At 45.0% G+C, this 17,455-nt stretch overlaps 1 long non-coding RNA gene across 1 annotated transcript; it reads right to left on the bottom strand.

The window, feature by feature from the left end:
- Positions 1 to 259: 259 nt before the first annotated feature.
- Positions 260 to 17,302, bottom strand: LOC125392367 (uncharacterized). Its single transcript, XR_015739479.1, has 4 exons — positions 16,896 to 17,302; positions 11,833 to 11,907; positions 1,951 to 1,995; positions 260 to 1,744 (listed from the first exon to the last, which is right to left on the bottom strand). It is a non-coding gene; the product is annotated as an uncharacterized LOC125392367 (long non-coding RNA).
- Between the last annotated feature and the right edge of the window lie 153 nt (positions 17,303 to 17,455).

Raw genomic sequence — 17,455 nt, 5'->3', positions numbered from 1 at the left:
ATTAATAGATATTGAACCAGAGAAATAAGTATATGATGTGTGCTGAACCAGTGCCAGCTTCTTGCTTATGTAGCGAAACAGGGAAACTGGTAGAAAGTATTATCCGTATTGTTTTATGGCTGCCTGGGACTCTACAATTATATCAGTAAAAGTTTGAACTAACGGGCTGTCTAAAGTTATTGATAGGGCTTTGTATTTTCTCGTAATATTTCTATTATATATATACACATATACATATGCAATATATATATTTCTAAGTACAGTGGCAAGATACTTCTGAAAAAGGATAAACATTAGTAAGAAGAGTACGTAGGTTCCCAACCAGCACACACTGCTGTTCTAGTCACCCAAGGCAGCTATGTTAGTGTCATCTTCTTCAGTTACAGAAGCTGAGCTGGGAAGAGAACAGCTGTCTTGCATGTGCTCGGGTGGTAATTTTACGATAACGACGCGGTGAAGGCCTTTGTTCTTGGAGCGCGCAGTCTGCGTGGCATCCCAGAACGCAGTGGAGGTTTCCTTTCAAGTCTATCTGTTCATCTTCTCGCTGCTGCAAACCTGTCCTCTAGGCTGCACTCGTCATAAATGATGATGACTATTATTAATACTAATAGCCCCAACAACATTATAGGGCGTAATGCTGCGGTGATTAGCCCGAGAAGTTTAATAGGTGTTATTTTCTTTGGCTTATCCTGAAATGTCTTTTTGTTCCGCATGATCTTGATGTTTCTCCTTACTTGTCCCTTGAAATACCCGACCTGTTATTGTGCCTGAAATGACACGGGAAGGCTTTCTCTCCAGGTAAGCTTCTTCCCTTTGGTTACCATTCGCTGGAGCTTTGTGGTCACTCCGTAAATGCTGTTCCACTCCCTTTGGATGAAGTTATCTTCACATGGACCTAGGGGCCCTCCCAGGGTAGGACAATCATTGCATCAGCCAGAGCTCACTTGGTGAATTGCCTCGAGTTTTAAGCACCTTAATTGTGAAAGAGTAAAGCACCTTAATTGTGACAACTCTTATTTATTCATTTCTTGAAGACTTTGAAATCCAACTTTAAATGTTGGATTTTTTTTTTTAGGGGTGGGGGAGAGGTTGTCAATTCCATTGTTTATGGCAATATTTAACCCAAAAAAGTGTAAAAATCCACTATAAATACTGACATTTGCCAACATGTTTATAGTTCTGTTTATAGCTTATTGTTATCATATGTCACGGATCTAGAACCAGGTTAATATCCAAACCTATGAGTTTACAGACACTTAAAGCAGGGAAGGGAATATATGTAAAAGCTAATTAAGCAACTATTGGACCCCTGCTCCTCTGGTGTCTTTGACATCAAGACCAGAGTTAAGGAGCGTGCAGGAAATGCATCTAAACTGCCAGACACTGGCCTCAGGGCCCAGCATGGAAGTGGTCATGGAAATGGCCTCTAACCTCTGATACACAATCTTGCTGTGCTAAGCAAACCCACAATGGCGGGGGATGTGCTAGAAAGCAAAGCCACCGCCCGCAGAGTTTGGGGTGATGAGCATCTCCTTGCTCCATGTCATCAGCATAGAAAAGGCAGTGCGTGCTGAGGTGAGAGATCTGCTGCGTTATCTGCAGGAAACAGCATGCTTCGAGGAGGAAACCTCAGACCCCTCACGCCAGAGATGTGATAAGAGGAGGTAGAAACAGACGTACTTATTCATAAATGTGGCTTCCTGTTCAGGTGGCCTGAGAGATTCCAGGTGTGGCTTCCGTTTGGCTATTAGTTACAAAATAAATAACTAAATAAGGATTGGCCTAGGAAACTTCTAAGAATCCTGCCTGCTTTAACAATTCCTAGGTCCCAGGTCTATTGATAAGCAAGAGTGTTCATTTCTTTCTTTCCTTTTCTTTTTCTTTTCTTTCTTTCTTTTTTTTTTTTTTTTTGAGAATAATAGATGGTTATTTATTTAGGGGTAGACTCACAAATCAGAATCTTCTGCTGGGATGGAGAACAGCGACAGAATCCCACTGTTGGAAAAGAAAAGAGTATTCATTGCTTTAACTTTTCTATTAAGTGTTTATTTATCAGTCCTATTCTTTAGATTGTGCACACACACACACACACACACACACACACACACATATACACACACACACGTGAGTGTTTTCATGGATATGGCCAGAGTACACTGGTACTGGACTCCTTTTTATCTGAGACAGGGTCTGTCTTTACCCTGGAACTCACTAGGTAGACTGGCTGCTTGGCCACTGAGCCTTAGGGATCTGCCATCCACTTCCCCCAGCACTAAGGGCCACCAAGCCAGACTTTTTCCATCCTTTGGTTTAAAGGTGGGATCTGGGGATTTAAGCCGGCTTTCGCTTTTGTACTTTAACTGACTGGGCTGTCTCTTCAGCACTCTTCAAATTGCTTTGTATCTAAACCCGACTTGCCTTAATTGCTTAATGGTGATTATCACATTTAAAGACAAGTGTTCGAACTGGTAGGGACTATAGCCAAAGGAACCTTAACATTAGGCCAAGTAAACTTTCTTTAATTAAAACAAAACAAAACAAAACAAGAGACCGGCTTGTATTTGTTTCATTAGTCATCCTAGCTTGCCTTGCTACACTCTTAATAGGCTGTGTGACTCACCAGGAAACTGAGCAATAAATGCTGTTTGCTTTTAGGTCTCCTGTAGCAAGGAAGGGTGCTGAAAGGGAGTTCTGATACACAGCTGCCGGTCCTACAGCCACAGCTGCAAAGGTAGAAGGACTTTCCAGTATTTTACTCACAAATAAAGTTTGACAAATGTATGTTTTCCCTTTACTTGGGTCACCAGCAATAACGACTCATGAAAAAAAAAAATCCTGCTATCCCAGCAAGGACTGACAATGAGACCACGGGAAATGAAGGCGGATGCATATTCCTTGTCTTGGTTTGCTTCCCCTTTGGGTTCCTGACCTGCTCTGTTATGACAACGATAGCAGACACTTTGAGAGGCTCTGTAAATACTGACTCCGCAGCTTGCCCTTCTGGGTGCAAGTCCTTATTTAGGCGAAAGAAAATGAAAACAAACAGCAAAGCAAGCTTATCTTAGAAGCCTGCCCTGCGAGGGAAAAGGAAAACTAAAGGAGGTTCCCACCAGAGGAAGGGGCGATAGAGCTCAGAGAAACAAGGCTGCCACTATCCACAATAGATTCTAGTTTTCTGCACATAACTAACCGATGCTTGCATTACGGCCATTTGTGCAATTGCTAAGTATGAAATGGTTAAATGTGTTAGGTGTGGCAGCGTACCCTGTAATCCCAGCATGTGGGAGGCTAAGGCAGGAGAACTGTCAGCCGAACATTAGCCTGGCCCAATTAGTGAGATACAAGAGAGACAAAGAGGAAGAAGGGGGTGGGGGATGTTTGCAGCAATTTTAGACTGATGGATGCAGTCTGCACGGTAACTCATTTTATACTGTGCTATGGGAGTATATAGTGCAGATCAGTCAGGGATGAACATGTCCCAGGAGATTTTCGCCTGTTGCAATTTTGTGGAATAAACTGGGGTGTTAGTCAGCTTTTTATCACTGTAACAAAGCACTCAATATAATTAATATAAAAAAGGGATAGACATAGTGGCCCATGCCTTTAATCCCAGCACTTAGAGGCAGAGGCAGACAGATCTCTGTGAGCTCTAGGTCATCCTAGTCTACACAGTGAATTCCAGGACAGTCAGAGCTACAGAGTAAGGGTCTGTCCCCAAAAAAACCAAAACCAAAACCAAACAAACAAAAAAGAGAAAAGGTCATTTTGACTCACAGTTTTGGAAGTTTCAATCTATGGTCAATAAGCTTGCCACTTTGTCCCTGTGGAAAGGGAAAGAATATTGGAGTGGGAGAATGTGGCCAAAGAAGGCTGCTCCTCTTGTAGTTGGAAACAAAAGAGAAGAGTTCTACAAGTCGCTTCAAGGGATGCCCAGTGACTTCAGACCTCCCAATAGTTTCCATTTCCTGAAGATTTCTACACTTCCCATCAGCACCAAGATGAGGGGCCTGAGGGGGACAGTCAAGATCTAAACTATAGCACCCAGCCAGTGGAGATGAAGAACATTGCTCACCATTTTACAGGGCACACACAGGACAGTTCTCTCGGTGACGAGTTAGGCTGCCGCAAATAGCAGCGGTGTTAAGGTGGAGAAACTATGTTAGACGGTGTAAGGACAACTGACTCTGTTGTCATGGCTTCTGTAGCCTGCCTGTTTGGGGATGGATGACTGTGTCACTAGAGAGTTAGAAGGCTGACCAGATGGGTCAGATCTCCTGGTCGCCATCCAGGCTTTGTGTCAAGCAACTCCGGGGTGCTCGCACCTGCCTTATTTTAGGTAGCTGGTTTAGTGTGTGTGGCAGAGCTAAACTGTTCTTGAATGGGAGAATCTTTATTATTTTAGATTATAATTCAATTATAGCAATTCTCCCTTCCCTTTTCTCTCCCCAAACCCTCTCATATACTGCTTCTCACTCCCCTTCAAGTTCATGGCCTCTTTTTAAATAATTGTTGCTGAATACATTTATGTATATGAATATACATATATTTATTTCTAAATATAACCTGTTTAGTTTGTACAATATATGTGATGTGATGTGTGTGTGTGTGTGTGTGTGTGTGTGTGTGTGTGTGTATGTATGTATGGTTCAGGATTGACCATTTGCATTGGACAACCCGCTAGTGTGCACTTCCATAGGGAAGACCACCTCTCCCTGGACAGGAGACTCTGGAAGATTTTAGCTAGCTTGGGTAGACTGGGTAGAAATTTCCAGGGCCACTGGTCCATCTGAGAAGCCAACTCCAAGCCTTTTTCCATAACCACCCGCAGTAGCAGTTCTCAACCTGTGGGCCTCAAACCCACAGGGATCTCATATCAGATCTCTTGCCTAGCAGATATTTACATTATGATTCATGACAGTAGCAAAAATTACAGTTATGAAGTAACTATGAAAATAATTTTATGGATGGGGGGGTCCCCACAACGTGAGGAACTGTATTAAAGGGCCACAACATTAGAAAGGAAATCATGGCACCCCTCAAGTTAGCGAAGACACAGTCCAGAAGACAAATAGTCCCGTATGGAATAAACGGCCTGTGCATATGTAACTTGATCAGCCAGAGCAGAGAGCAGTGAGCATTAACCACAACATGTGTGTGTGTGTGTGTGTGTGTCTGTGTGTGTACTTGTGCCCAGATCAAACTTGTTGGTGAGGAAAATCATTGTGCCGGTCAGTGCTCTGCTGTGGCTTTTGCTGAGTGTCTTCATTGACTGCAAAATGGCTGCCCAACTTCATCAGAGGAAAAGCCCTCCTGTAGCCAAGCTGGATAATTTCCCTGTGGTATTGCATCACGTAACAAAGACAGCGATGTGGTTTTTCTCCCCCTCAAACCCCCTTTGAGCTTGGAAGAGGACTCAAAATGAAATACAAGTAGAAGCTTTGTCTTCTCCGTGCTAGCTTTGTTTGTGGTTCCCAACAGAACCAGTGGCAAACATTGAGGAGGGTGGAGCCATTTTCCCCAAGCCAGGATTAATACTGTTGCCTTGCTTCCTTTGACAAGCTTAGCTGCAAAACCGACCTAAGGTCCTGAAACCTCGGGAACAGTGTTGTAGGTGAAGCAGACCACCGGGAGGGAAGCGCTAGCCTTAAGTCTGGTTGTGGAACTGCTTCTGCAGTTTTAGAGCCCCTGGATTTTCGTGAGGGGCCGACTCCGTCTAAGCCCCGCTCCTCTGCTGCAGAGCCAGGATGGGATTCATTGTCCTGCTTGCCTCAGAAGGGCGTTGGAGGCTCAAATTAAATGCAGCCCTGTCAAAGCGGTTTGTGAACAGCGCAGCGAATGCCAGGTGTTATTAGAAGTTGAAAGCAAACGCTGAGACAGCTCCTTCAAGCAGCTTCCGATGCCTCTGCTGGGCTGCCTGAGGGGGTTGGGTGTCGGCATGGCTCTGAGATGAGGGTGTGGGGGACACGAGTGTGCACAAGTGGTAAGTCCTCTTCTCACCCTGGCAAACAGGGCTTCCTGGCTGAAGGAGTCCTGCAGTTGGTGGAAGAACACAACTCCAGTGATCAGAAGAAAGAAAAATGGCAGGAGAGGCCAACTAGATTTCAGAAACAGGACCAACTGAGCAACAGACATGGCTCAGAAGTGGAGAGTTGGCAGAGTAGAGGCAGCTGTTTACTGCACGGTGGATGTGTGTGGAGCAGAGCCGGTGGATGGGGCCTGAGAAGAGCCAAAAGATGCTTTCACAATTAGAACCTGAAGGACCTGGGGTGGGACCCACGGAGGAGGCAATGCTGGGAAAAGGCTTGTCCCCGTCTTCAGATACTAAGAGGCTGTTGTGTTCCTGTAACTAAGGGCTTCCTGCGTGTCAGGCACTAGAGAAGTGTCAACTCCCCGAGTGTGAAACAGGAAACGCTGAAGTAGCTGTGTGGAATCAAAGGTTGGGAGACCCAAGGCCAGTCAGCTTCCCTCTGACTTCCACAGAGAGATCTACAGCATTTCTGAGGAAGTAGGCCATGGTCCCTGGTGTATCTCCAGCACCTTGCTCATGGTGGAGGTTCACTATTCACTGAAGGAATGCATATATTCCTTGTCACTGAGACAAAATAACCCGATGGAAGCAACTTCAGGAAGTAAGGGTTTACTGTGGTTCCCACTGTGAGGGGACAGACCATCATGACAGATGGTGGGTGGAGAGGCATGAGGCAGCTGGTCACATGACTTCTGAAGTTAGGAAGCAAAGAGGAATGAATGCCGGTTCCTTTATTCAGTCTTCTAGCCTACCATATGGTCCTGTCCATTCTAAGGGTGGGTTTTCCCTCTTCAGTTTATCTTTTCTGGAAACACCCTCACAGAACATGCCTGGAGACAGGTGGTTCTAGATCTGGCTGACTTGACAAGGAAGATTAATCATCACAGAGTGAACGAATGAATGGAAGAATGACCATGTGATCGATGCTCCTATGACATCATCCATAGGAGAGAATTCACCACTCCTTTTATTCCATCTCTTAATCTGTTTGTCTCCTTGAACACCAGGACTTGCTCCGTTCCACTTCCTGGTGCTCCTTTTCCTACCTGCTCAGCTTACTCCTTTTTGTTATATATCTTCCTTAGAGTTAACACTAATAACCACACAACAGAGTCTCCACTAGGCTGTGTTGAGATTTCTTCTGCCAAGGGAATTAATCCTAAACTCTTCACTTTAGCGGCAGACAGACTCGTTGGACAAGGGCAAAAAGCGGCTACTTTCTTCACCAAACTATCACAAGACCCGTCTCGAAGCCACATGCTAACATTCTTCTCTTCTGAAACATCTTGAACCAGGCCCCCTCAGTTCATCAGGTCGCACTCAGTGCCTCTGTCTTCCATGCTCCCGCTAGGATGGTCCAGAAGCAGCACTCAACGCGTTCAACTGCTTTTCTAATTCATGGTCGCATAGTCCTTCAAATAAAAACATGGTCAGGTCTATCCCAACAATACCCTTGTGCCTGGTACCACCTTCTGTCTGAGTTAGGGTTTCTACTGCTGTGAAGAGACACCATGACCACTGCAACTCCTATAAAGGAAAACATTTAACTGTGGTGGCTCTCTTACAGTTTCAGAGGTTCAGTCCATTATCAGCATGGTGGGACATGGCAGCAGGCAGGCAGACATAGTGCTAGAGAGGTAGCTGAGAGTTCTACATCTTGTAGGCAAAAGGAAGTGAACTGTCTCACTGGGCATGGCTTGAGCATATATGAGACCTCAAAGCCCGCCTCCACAGTGACACACTTCTTCCAACAAAGTCACACCACTCATTAATGCCACTCCCTTTGAGACCATTTTCTTTCAAACCACCACACCAAGTGCTGTACTTTCAGAGAGCAGAGCAGGCTGTCTTTGAACCATAGGCTCCCAAAAGTGCAATGTTTTCCCACTGTGCTGGTATGTGTTTATAATCCCAGTGCCTGGGAGGCGGAGGCAGGAGGATTGTTGAGAGTGATTGAAGCCACCTGAGCAGCATTGGGAAGACCAGGACAGCCAGGGCTACATAATGAGATGCTTAGCTCAAAAATAACAACAGAATAATAAATAACTGACCTTTCTCAGTGCTATTTGCCAGATGAAGTAACAACCTCATGACGTGATTGATATAGCAGGCAGAGCACTGGTCCCTTAAAGTCACCAATGCCACACCCCCTGGAGCCCATGTATGTGATATATATGATGTATGTTATATGGATAAATGCTGCTAATTAGTTGGTGGTAAGAGGGAACGCTATGGTTGGATATGATCTTTCCTCTAAAGTTCAAATGGAAGTGGGGCCTTCTGGTGTGACTTAGTGGTTCAGAAAGATAACAGTGAAGTTTTTCCTGTCAGTGACTCTGGGAGTGGTTGTTAAAACCCCCTCTCATGCCCGTCCCTTCTGCATGCATCCACTGACTTTTCTTTTTATCCACGTAATGATACAGCACAGGCCTCCCCGGGTGTGGCTGCCTGATCTTGCATTGGCAGTCTCCAGAACTGTGAACCAACATAAACCCCCATTTTTTATGAACCGAAGTCTCGGGTGCTCATCACAACAGAAAGCAGCCTAGAAGGGGGAGGTTATCCTGGCCTCCCCAGGTGCACCAGTGCAATCACAAGAATCCTTAGGAGTGACAGCCAGGAGCAGGAGAGTCAGTCTGAGAAGGAGCTATGGCAACAGAAGCAGAGGTTGTAGTGACAGGAAGTGAAGTCATGACTGGCCTTGGCTGACTTTGAGATGTGGGTGGCCTTTGAAATCAAGGCAGGCAAGAAACCAACTGTCCTCCAGGGCTTCCCAGCACTGCAGACACCTTGATTCGTGCCAACAAAACTCAACACTTCCTCATTTCACAAAAGAGGACAGCAAAGTCCTGGTAGTAGTCCTGGCTCTGTCTTAACTCTCATACAAGTTGGTGACATATCTCAAACACAGCACAGTGTAGACCAGGGGTTCATAAATGCAGAGTCTTTTAAGAATGCGGATTCTGACTTGCAAGTGTGGGTTGGGATCTAGGTCTCTGACAAGGCCTGGAGCCCAGGGCTGCAGCAATGATTCATATTCCCATCTCGGGATCTGACAATCTGGAAGAGCCAGGGATTTTTGGTGGGGTTCCCCTAGGAGGGAGAGATGCAGGCTTGCAGTATACACAGCTCTTTGGAGATGGGATTTAGGGTCTCACCAGGAAAGGAAAGATAAAAGCAGAGCTCTCTCTGCTGCCCCTGAGGATGGTATCACCGAACCATGATGGACTTGTTTGTCGCTTAGGATGTACCGTTACTTGCTATGTAGCCCAGGTGGCCTCAGACTTATATTCCTTCTGTTTCAGCCTCCCAAGTGATGGAGCAACAGGCCCGCACATCATGGCCAGCCACACGGTTAATGGTTATAATTAGAAAGACAGCTTAAACCTGTAGGCATGTGTCTGTCATCACACACAGCACACATAAAAAAAAAAACCAAAAAAACATGATTCTTCTATTTTCACTTTTTATGGTGGGGGGAAGAGGGAGAAGGAGAGAGAGAGAATGTATATGTGTACCTTGCTACATGTGTGGTGGTCGGAGGATAATTTAGGGGAGTGAGTTTGCCCTTCCATCTTTCCATGGCTTCTTGGGCTTGAACTCAGGTACCTAGGTTTGTCAGCAAGCACTGAGCCATATCTCACCAGCTGAAGTTGGAGATAGTCTTTCTACCACAGATCCATATGCGATTATAAAAGATAACACCAGCCTTTAGTCTTTCCCTGAGTTTGATGTACTTCCTTTTAGAAAAGAGAATGATGCATTTGTCTTTGAAAAATGTCTCTGAAATCTTGACAGAACTTAGGGACTCCTGGCTGACCCCCAACTCCACTCCTCAAATCCTGAACTGTCTCCTTAGGGTACTGCAGACTCAGGACCAGGAAGCCACTTTCCCACTGATTGCAATTGTTGCGGGTTTCAGAGTCTTCGTTTAGAAAGCAACATGGTCTCCCGCCGCCCCACAAGCAATGCCCTGACCCACTTCATAGTCATTGCAGAACTTCCATCTGTTTGTGGCTACCAGAGCCACCTGCAGGCTAAGAATATTCTAATTTCATTTTGAGGCAACTTCCTGCACGCACGCAAGTAAGAAGTATCAGCTCTCAGACATGTAAACACAGAGAGAGCAACCTTGGATTGTGTCCTAGGCCTCTGCCTTCTAAAGCTCCTCTCCCTTCTGTTCCCTTCCTTTCTCCCCACTTCTCCTCCCTCGATTCTTCCCCCATTCTTCCCCTCTTTTGCCCCTTCTCTTTTCATTTATTTTAATTTTAGACAAGGCTCCCTTTGTAGCCCAGATTGGCTTTAAGCTTTCCATCTTCCTGTCTAGGCCTTCTGAGTGCTGAGATTCTAGTGTGCATTCCCACACCAACCACGCTCCTGTCATAGTGGCTCGAAAGTGGCTCCCCCTCAGCAGTATTTACTAAGAAGGAATATTAGAGTATTTATTGTTCTTTCTGTGTATTCATAGAATATGTGTGTGTGTGTGTGAGCACACACGGGAGGGACAGGTGTGTGCACATGCATCATGTGGAGGGCAGAAGATCTGCCATTCTTCCAGTAGCTGCCAGGGAGCTGTTCACTTTAACTTTTGTGTTTTTTGTTTTGGTTTGCCTTTTTTTGAGACAGGGTTTCTCTATGTAGCCCTGACTGTCCTGAAACTCACTCTGTAGATCAGGCTGGCTTGGAGTTCAGAGATCCGCCTGCCTGTGCTTCCGGAGTGCTGGGATTAAAGGCATGCATCACAAGCCTTGTTTTATTTGTTTGTTTGTTTGTTTATTTGAGAAAAAGTTTCTCACTGGCCTGGAGCTCAACAAGTAGTGTAGGCTGACTGACCAGCAAACCCCAGGGATCTGCCCATTTCTTCCTTCCTGGGGCTGGGACTAAAACCAGGCCATTATATTCTGCATTTTCACATGGGTCCCAAGGGTAGAACCCAGATTCTCAAATTTGCAAGGCAAGCCCTTTATCGACCAAACTATCTCCAAAGTCCCAAAGTATTTCTAAGATAAGTTCACTCAGCTCTGGATTTGCCTGCTGATGCTGTTGGAAGATAACATGTGGATGAGCTGTCTGGATAACCCAGCAAGCACCGAGGAGTCTTAGAAAGTACAAGGAAGGTGCTGGACCAGGTTCTGCAGAAAAATCTCCCGTTGCTTCCAGTCAAGGTTCAGCGGCTATGTCTGGATGCTGGATAATTGGGTTTGAGGACTGTGGATGATGGAGGAACTTAGCACTGTGGGTAGTTTTCAGTTATCCGTTTGTGAGAGTGAAAACCACAGCTTGGGTGCGAGGTAGCCCTTGTGGATTGTGAAGTCGTAGGCAGGCCTTTGCACGGTTAAGCTTCTTCTGCACCATGGAGTTACATCCCTCACTGTAAAATCGGAATTAAAATCCCCACTCTCAGTATTCCTGTGGGGAAGCCCCTAAACTGTTCCTTCCTCCAGGAACCAGAGCCAACAGGATTTTCAAGGATCGCCTCTGCCTGGCTATGACATGTGTTGCCACCTTTCTGCCACACACTGGTCTACTTATTGTTCTATATTTGCTAATCTGCCAGTAATGTTGACTTTTATTTCTTTGGCACAGGAGAGAGACGTGGACAGCAAATTGCAGCAATCCAGCCATGCTGTAAATTGCAGGACTTGTGCATAGACACAAATACAAAAGAGATGGCTATGCTTGGAAAAACCTCGTCATCAGACTGAAGAGGCGACTCAGGGGTGGTCCTAATTAGGGCTTCTATTACTGGGATAAAACACCATGACCAAAAGCAAGTTGGGGAGGAAAAGGCTCATTTGACTTACACTTCCACGTGGTGGTCCATCACTGAAGAAAGTCAGGACAGGAATTCAAACACGACAAGAACCTGGAGGCAGGAGCTGGAACAGAGGCCATGGAGAGGTCCTGATCACTGACTTGCTCCCCATGGCTTGCTCAACCTGCTTTCTTAAAGCACCCATGGACCACCAGCCCAGGGATGGCACCACCTACAGTGTACTGGGCCCTCTCCACCAATCATTACTTGAGAAAAATTGCCTGACAGCCAAATTTTATGGAGGCGTCTTTTTTCAATTGAGGTCCCCCCCCCCACCTTTCAACTAACTCTAGTGTCAAATTGACATAAAACTAGCTAGCACAGTGGGTAAAGCCTTTGCCACATAAGCATGAAGACCTGAGTTCAAATCCTTGGAACCCATGTAAACTAGACACAGAAGAATAATCTCCTGTGCTTCTATGGCAAGATGGAGGCACACACAGGAGACTTTTTGGAAGCTTGCAGGAGAGCTAGCGTGGTGTGTAGATGACAGAGAATGACAAAGATCCTGTCTCAGACAAGGTGGAAGGCAATGACTGACATATGAGACTGTCCTTTAACCTCCACATGTGTTTATATGTGTGTGTGTGTGTGTGTGCATGCGCGCGCGTGGACACTTTTACTTACTGAGCTATCTCACAGCCCCAAAATAGATCTTAAGAAGTTTACCTCATACAAGTCTTTTGTTCCCTAAGCTTTGTTACTGGGTGTCTTTAAGAATAATTTATTTTTATTTTATATGCATACGTTTTGCCTGCATGTCTGTCTGCCTGTGTGAGGGTGTCAGAAGCCCTGGAACTGGAGTTACAGACAGGTGTGAGCTGCTACGTGGGTGCTGGGAACTGAACCTGGGTCCCCTGGAAGAGCAGTCAGTGCTCTCAAGTGCTGAGCATCCCTCCAGCCCCATTCCTGGGTATTTTTAAAGGGAAGCTATTGAGAACGGAATACATTTCTTTTCTTTTTCTGGGCAAGTTTGTTATTGGTTTATAAACAGATACTGATTTTTTTTTTTTTTTGCACGTTGTTTTTATATCTTCCAACTCTACTGGAAGGGTTTGTTAGCATCTGAAAATCTTCTGGTGGAGTCTGTAGCATCTTTTAACTGTGACATCATTCTGACTGCAAATCGGGATAACTGGACTCCTTTTTTCTTATCTGGAACCCCTTTATATGTTCCATTTGTTTTGTTGCTCTAGCTCAGACTGAGTACCACATGAATAACAGAGGAGCAACTGTGGGAAAAGAGCATAATTGTTTAATTCCAGATCTTAGAGGAAATGCTCTCAAATTTTCCCCATTTAATATCCTAGCTCTAGATTTGTTATAAATGGTTTTTGTTTTGTTGAGTCATGTCTGTCTAGTCCTGATATCTGCATGACTTCTATTATAAAACTATGTTTCTACATATATTGAGACAACCATGTGACTTCTGCCCTTAATGTCTATTTATACAACATGTGCCACATAATATATATACAATTTGTGTGCATTTCATCAACCTTGCATCCTTGGTAGGAAACCAATTTGGTTGTGGTTTGAGACCCTCTTAATGTATTCTTCAACTATGTTTGCAAGTGCTTTGAAAAACTTTACACCTATGTTCAACAGGGAGGTAGGTCTGTATTTTTCTTTTTTGTTGTGTCTTGTTTTAGGTTCATGGAATGAATGGTATGTGTGTATGTGTGTGTGTGAGAGAGAGAGAGAGAAAGAGAGAGAAGTTATGCTATGCATTTCTGGTGTGCATGTGTGGTGTGTGCACATGAGTGTGCATGCCTGTGCACATGTGCCAAGACCTGAGGAAGGTGTCAGGTGTCTTTTTATCACTCTACACTTTGTTCTTTCAAGGCAGGGTCTCTTGCTGAACCTGGAGCTCAAGTTTTCTAGATAGGCTGGCAGCCAGGAAGCCCCACCTGCTCTGCGCTGGGGTTAAAGAACCACATCAGTTTTCACATAGGTGCTGGGATCTGAGCTCTGATCCTTGGTCCCCACAGTTGTGCACAAGCACTTTGAACCACTCCAGTTCATGCCATTGCCGTTGAAAGTGGCTCTACTGTTTTATACTCTTATTGTCAGTGAATGAAGGCTTCACCTCCGCATCTTTGCCAAGCAGTTAGCGTTGGCAGGTGTCTTTGGATCTTAGCCATTCTAGCAGGGGTGTAGCACCACTTGGAAGTTTTAATTAGCAGTTCCTTAGTGACAGGCAACTCGGCACCTTTTCCCTTGCTCTTTGCTCTCTCTGTATTTTGTTTGGCAAGGTGTCAGTTCCTACCTCCTGGAGGTTCATCGGATGCCCTGTTGAGATTCAGGGATTCTTTGCAGCGTTTGGACTGAGTTCTTTATCAACTGCGAGTAAATAGTAAATAGTGTCTCCCACCCATTCTTAGCTTTTTATTCTTTTAACTAACAGTGTCTGTCTCAGGAAAGGTTTAACGTTCAGGAGAGTTGAAGTGATTTGGAGTCTGCCTTTGCTGTTACATTTTTAAAAGTCATTTCTGCTTCCTCCAGGCAGCTGCCAAAATGTATAGCTCGCCCTGGGGAGTTTCTTTTAAGCACTAATAAAATTGTTCTTGGACTTAAAAAAAAGTTATACCAAATCTCTAGTAGTTACAATCTTTCTATATTGTCTTCTAGGAATATTATAGTATTTCTTTAACAAGTAGGTCTGAGATCTACTTGGGTTAACTTTTGTGATAAACTATGTCTAAATTTTCCTTTATTTATTTGGCATGCAAGTGTCTAGATGTCTAAAGCAGTGATTCTCAATCCTCCTAGTGCTGTGACCCTCTAATACAGTTAGTTCCTCATGTTGTGGGGACCCCCAACCACAAAATTATTTTCATTGTTGCTTCACAACTGTAATTTTGCTACTGTTATGAACTGTGATGTAAATATTTGTGATTCCTGATGGTCTTAAGCGACCCCTGTGACAGGGTCTTTGAACCAGAAGGGTCATTACCCATAGGTTGAGAACCCCTGTTCTAAAGTCACACGTTAAACCTTCTATTCCATCTCTTGAGAGAGTTCTCGGGACTCAGCGACCTGGTTCATGTGGTTGTGACTAAACACTGACCAAAACCAACTCCGTGAGCAAAGGGCTTGTTTGGTTTACACTTCCACGTCTCAGTCACTCACGGAGGGAAATTGGGAACTCAAGCCGGAACGTGGAGGCAGGAGCTGAAGCGGAGGCTGTGGAGAGGTGTTCTTTACTGTCTTGCTCTCCAGAGTTTGCCCAACTAGCTTTCTTATAGCATGCATGACTACCTGTCCAGGGTGTCGCTGCCCAGAGGGAACTGGGCTTTTAAGCTCTTTGCCTCTTTGTTTTCTGCAAACTAGAGGCAATAGTAGAATTTGCTTCCTTGTGTCCTTTGAGGATTATAACTCTTTCTATACAAAAGGAATAGAACAATGCCCAGCACACAGAAGGAAGTACAGATGATTATCACCAGGGTCAGGTAGGCATCTGAGTCCCCAAAAGTTTGAATCACAACTTTAGTGTCCTTAGGCAACCGGCCATTATACACTGGGGCTAGGCATGGCAGGAGTTGCTGAGTTAGCCTAATTCTTCTGTCTTTTAGCAACTTCACCTTTGAATTCCAATCTAGAGCCAAGCGGTACCTGAACCATAAACGACAAGTCTTAGCAAGCTGTTCATGTTGGTGGATTCCCAGGGGAGCCAAGATGTGGGCTAAACTAGGCTGAGTGATTAGGAGGGTGCAGCAAGTGGCCACCAATTCATTTCAGGGTACCTGCCTAGAACGCTATGTTGGTGTGCCAGCTGCTACTGTTTAGATCCTACCAACATGCCTGTTGAAATTTGATCCCCCTCGGGAAGTGGAGGACCAGGTGGGGTCGTTAAGAAATGACCAGGTCACGATGGCTAGGCCCTTATGATGGATTCATCTATTAAAACAGTAGTGTCTCATCCCAAGAGTGGGTCTGGTACAAACCAGTTTGGCTTTGTCTCTTGTATGGTTCCTCTGGCTCTGGGATGTTCTGGTCTGCCCTGCAGAGACCCCATCAGAAAGAAGACTCAAAAAAATCCACACTCCTTTGAAGGATCTCCAAGGCCAAGCCTTCCACAACCAGGAGTTAAAGAAACTCTATTTGTTAAAAATTATCTAGCCTCTAACAGCTAGTGATAGCAGCAGAAAATGTGCTCGTACACCAAGAGGAGTGTAATTTTTTTCCACCAGAATTCAATAGTTTACTAAGTTGAAAGACTAACAAGCTCTCAGGAATGGAAAGGTCCATCTAGAACAGTGATCCTCAGCCTTCCTAACGCTGCATACCTTTAATACAGTGCTTTATGTCAGGACTCCAACCACAGAATTATTTCACTGCTACTTCATAACTGTAATTTTGCTCTCTTATGAATCATGACATAAATACCTGGTATTCAGGATATCTGATATTTGACCTCTGTGTGGGTTGCAACTGACATGTTGAGATCTGATATAGAATATTGCATTGGAAGGAGTACTGTTCCTTTGCATAATTCCACACAGGTGCAAACAATACTTTAGTCATTTAGTGAGAAATTCTGGGGTGAGGTTGTTTGCTTGTTTGTTTTTAGTCCTGAGCTTTCTGAAAGTGTCTCAAAGCTCCTTTCACCTACCCCCAATCCATCTTTTTTATAGTTTTCCTTTGGAACTTGTCCTAAGTGTTCAGGCTCAGTTGTTGAAAGAAAGGTACAGTAAAGTTAGGGTGTCTAAAACTGGGATCCCAGAACTTAGTCCCTGCAGGGGAGATCCCAGAAGTGAGGGAAGTTGGATGGCTCTTTGGAAAGGTATAGAAGAGGAGACTGAGGGGCTGGAGTGATGGCTCAGTGGTTAAGAGCACTGACTGCTCTTCCAGAGGTACTAGGTTCAACTCCCAGCAGCCGCATGGCCGCTTGCAACTGTCTGTATTTCCGGTTCCAGGGGACCTGACACTCACGGCAAAGCACCAATGGACAGAAAAGAAAAATAAATTAATGAAAAAGAAAAACAAAGAGGAGACTGAAAGGTTTAAAAAGAGAAAGACTTTCAGAAGCTTGGTGTGGGAATTTCATACCGTTTATCTTCTGGGCTCGTGGCTCTGGTGGTGACGGTGATGACACCGATGGTGCTGATGAGATGATGCTGGTGATAACGTGACGTGGGTGATGGGACGATGCTGGTGATGTATGCTGCTTGCAGCGGAAGCCTTTCATCTCTAAACGCAGAGAGCAGCACAGCCATTAATTAGTCCTGCAGGTGAGGTAGGAAAATATCATTATCTTTCATTCACAGAAAGAGGAATTAAAGCCCTTGACCCAAGGCCACCCCAGAGCGCTTGCTAGCAGGATGGTCACAGCTCTTATCTCCTTATTTGCTGTCGGTTGCTTCCCTTTAGAAGTAATCTTCAGATTGTTCTTTGTGGTAGGCGCCCTGCAGAAGCTGAAGACGGTGACAGGAAGTGGCCACAGAATTAATCACAAAAATGGAGTGTACGAACACAAAGACAGGAACGAGGGGTGAGGGGCCAGCTATGGGTCTGAGAGGTTTTAGAGCAAAGTTGCTATAGAGATCAAAGTTGTTCTGAGAGATTATAAAACTCGCTGGGTCTTCCAAGAATGCAAGGTCCCGACTGCT

This window comes from Myodes glareolus, chromosome 12, assembly GCF_982192425.1.
Source record: "Myodes glareolus chromosome 12, mMyoGla1.1, whole genome shotgun sequence".
In the NCBI taxonomy this organism is placed as follows: domain Eukaryota; kingdom Metazoa; phylum Chordata; class Mammalia; order Rodentia; family Cricetidae; genus Myodes; species Myodes glareolus.
The sequence above is the reverse complement of the archived record's forward strand: the minus strand, read 5'-3'. Positions and strand labels throughout refer to the sequence as shown.